The sequence below is a fragment of the Sinohyriopsis cumingii genome, chromosome 16 (genome assembly GCF_028554795.1).
Source record: "Sinohyriopsis cumingii isolate HCF-2022 chromosome 16, ASM2855479v2, whole genome shotgun sequence".
Lineage (NCBI taxonomy): Eukaryota > Metazoa > Mollusca > Bivalvia > Unionida > Unionidae > Sinohyriopsis > Sinohyriopsis cumingii.
Window position 1 is genome coordinate 14,909,324 of NC_142976.1, and position 3,887 is coordinate 14,913,210.

Here is a 3,887-nt window from a genome sequence, read left to right on the forward strand (position 1 = left end):
GACCCAAGTGGCCGAGTGGTCTAAAGCACTCTCCATTACAGATCACTGCCATCTCACCTCTGTCTGCATGGGTTCAAGTCTCGGATTCAGCCAATGTGGATATGTGAGAAAGCTTGCCAGTAGCTTCTCATGGGTCTGTGGTTCTTTCCGGGGTTTTCCCAGGTTCTTCCTCCACCATTAATACTGGCTGCCATGTATAGCCTATCGTGTACTGAAAAATGGCGTTAACCCCTACAACAACAACAATTACCATTATTATTATTAGTAGTAGTAGTAGTAGCAGTAATAGTATACCCCTCACTTGTTTTGCATATGGTTTTGGAAGATTCCATTTTAAACAAATTAAAATGATAGAAATCCAAATGAATACAACACACACTGCAGTTGTTTCTGTATTTGTTGCACATGATAGGCTTAGCATAACTGGTAGAGGAAGAGTTTGGAGAAAAAAATGGGAATAACCAGTGATGGGTAAAGGTGAGCACTTTAGACCACTCTACCACCTGGCGATTCTGTCACTTGGATGCTTCATAATAATAGCTCAACAACCTATAGCATGTTCATTAAGAGCTTATAACTGTATTTTTGTTTTCTATTTTCACAAGAAAAAAATAATTTGTGTTTAAAAAGAAACAGACAAACATAGATATTATAGTATTCACCTACTTTCTGTCAGTTTGTACCCTCTACAGATTTTAAGAACTAAATGCATTAAGGATATAAAAAATGTACTATCCAAGTCATTGCCGAGAGTTTAAAAGATTGGATTGTTCAGTATTATATTTCAGATGAATTTAAGCCATATCGTTTATTACATTACTTAGTCATTTTATTCATCAATTCAAAATTTCTATCCTGATTGACACCATGGGGTCTCTGACTGTCATTTCAATAGCATTTCAAGCCAAACACGGGGATTAACAAATCCACTTGCCTGAGTCCTGGGTCAGACTCAAAACTCAGTTTGGACAAGCTTAAGTGTGCACAGTAATTGCCAGTGGGAAACTCCAAAATATTGAGAGAGGGATATAAGATACAAGAAACTTGATTTAACTTTAGTAGTCTGGGTCTGTGTGAGCTATTTTACCAATAAGGGGTCATATTCATTTCCAAATACTTTGTTTTCTGCTAAAAGTTTTACACCTTGCAAGCTAAACACAGTATGTTATTTATTTACTGTTTATATGTAGCACATTCTTCTGTTACATATCTAGCCACAGTTCCTTTCAGCTATTGTATATGTCATTTCCATCAGTCTCACATTTTCTTACTTACTGCTACGTAAACAATTTAACAGACAAAAATAAGTTTTCTCAAAACATTCTCAAAAGTCGGATTATCATATATTATGATGCATGTAGCCAACTCAAAAATGATGAGATGACAATTGTATTCATGGATAAAATAAAAAATGTTTACAAATCCTTTAGTAAGGAGTATAAATAAATGTACAAACAGTTTAACTTTCATTACCTCTCTTACCTGAAAACATAGATATTTCCGTACCCTTTCTACCTATTCATTTCTCTCTCTCTCTCTCTCTCTCTCTCTCTCTCTCTCTCTCTCTCTCTCTCTATATATATATATATATATACTGCATTCTAATTCTTTCCAATCTATATATCTCAATGTATTATTTGCATATATATTTTTTATTACTTTAATTATCAGCATATGGTTTTAAAGTGCCAGCAAAGATAAAAAGAAAACAAAAGTTTCAATAAATATAGGCCTGTTCTGTAATGGTTGTAATGTCCCTTGGCTTATTAATTCCCCTAATTTACCCATGATGCTACATTCTTCCAGTGATCAAATCTGTATTGTAATGGCATCAAATAAAGCTGTGAATAAACCCTGTGACCTGGAAAATTTTAGTGTCCAGTCCCTCCAGGCATATTTTTGGGACACACTCTCTACATATTGTGTACATGCAGAAATTATGGTTTGTTGTTGTATAATAATAATAGAGAGTAAAACAGACTTTGATTGAAATGATTTAGATATGAATTTATAACTTTTTCCCTATTTCAAATATAATTCATGTAATGAGGCAACTCAGATATAAAAAAAAGGTCTGAAAAAGGTGAATGGTATCAATACATATATAGAATGATGTTGCAATTGATTATAATTTACTAAATTTGGAATTGCAATTATAATGATCTAATAATCAAATGCATGGCATAATCAACAAGAAGGGCATATAATTCTTAAAGTTTATACATGTGCGAGAGAATGAGTTGTATAAATGAGCATATGCTACAGTAGTGTGTACACACCTTCGTTGTTAAAAGCAGTAGGAACCAAGCCACAAAGTTTGTTTATTTCGTTAAGAAAATGAAACAATGAGTATCGAAGTGAGAAAGTGGAATTAAGCTATAATTGTTACCATGAAGTGTCATTATTTTTGTTATCCATGCAAAAGAGTTATATTTAATGTTAATAAAAGAAAATTGAAGCATCTGTTAAAACTAAAGCTCATCATGAATATTGTGTAAATTACTCATAATGCTAATGAAAAAATAACACAATATTTCTTCTACATGGACAATACAGCTACCTTTTTTGTTTGATTACTACCTTTTTGTTCTGGTAAAATTCATTTTTGTTACGACAATTCCCTTTGTTGCGGTAAATCTAGGGACTGGACTTTAATGGAAAATAAGAAACCTGACTGATGTCTGGATTTGCTTATTACTTAAGTATTTAAAACTATACAAGATCATTTATTCATTCACCAGTCATATAGTTTTAACATACATACATACATACATACATACATACATACATACATACACACATACATACTAACATACATACATACATGCAAATTACTTTCTTTTCAACATCAGGAAACTTGTGGAGAGTTATAATTTTTTTATCAATAGATTGTCCACAATAACTGGAGCAGACACTACGATAATGTCTCTTTTTCTCTGTCAATTTAGGCACTCAACCTGATACATTGATAATCAGGTAATACTTGCCAGGATTAAGGGTTATAAATTTGCCCACATAGCTTATGATCTTAATGCACTGAAAAGCTCTTTAAGGGATGCAGACGACTCCGCTTTTTACTGAAAATGGACTGTTCTGAGAAAGGGCAATGAACTGCCTGGTTGTTTACACTGACAGCTTCAGTTTGATTTGACAGGAAAAAAAGATGCTAAGTCAGGGGAACACTGACAATTGGTTAGAAATCATAAATTGATAAATTAAATTACTAAGTTTGTGCACTTTTTATATCCTTGTTGTTTTTCGTTTTTAAAATCGACAGCAGGGTACAAACTGCCGGGACTGCAGGCAGATACTACCAGTACAAACTGTTTATCGGCAAGTATAGAACGTGTTCCCATATTGTCACTGGAATGTAACGGCAGGCCAAACTCCTGAAAGGATAATCCCTTAATTGCATTCGACTCTAGGTTACTATTTTTATTTATATGTTTTTATTTTAATTTTATTTCTTAGTCTTCGATCCAATAATAAAATTTAAACCAGAAGTCGATATCCCTGAGGTCAAAATGCAAAATAAATTAATAATGTACAGACCTGCACTAAACTCTATGCACATTTTGCTGTGATTAAATCATAACACAATATTCATAAAACACTGTAGCGAAAAGTTATCACTTCTCCGAAAATTACAAGCCACACTTTTGACTTGCTAAGCGACGTTTCTTTGCAATTTGTTTACAGCCGAAAACCAAACCAGTGAGAAACAAAGGGTCGTACAATGAATTATCATTTATGGGTAATTGTTTAATATACTAATTCTAACAAAAGTTAAAAGAAACATCTTATATTTCAATAATTTAACTGTATCCCTTATTATCTGACAAATTTTAACTTTAACTCTTGGTGAACGACTTAACGTAAACCGGCAT

General features: G+C 32.9%; 1 protein-coding gene across 4 annotated transcripts in view; it reads right to left on the minus strand.

Moving 5' to 3' along the window:
* LOC149779972 (putative tubulin polyglutamylase TTLL9) overlaps positions 1 to 3,698 on the minus strand; it is a 96,716-nt gene extending 93,018 nt beyond the window's left edge. For all 4 annotated transcript variants that reach the window (XM_089936692.1, XM_089936690.1, XM_089936689.1 and 1 more), the window contains exon 1: positions 3,553 to 3,698. The gene's annotated coding sequence lies outside the window, so the exon portion shown is untranslated. The remainder of the gene's footprint in view (positions 1 to 3,552) is intronic.
* Between the last annotated feature and the right edge of the window lie 189 nt (positions 3,699 to 3,887).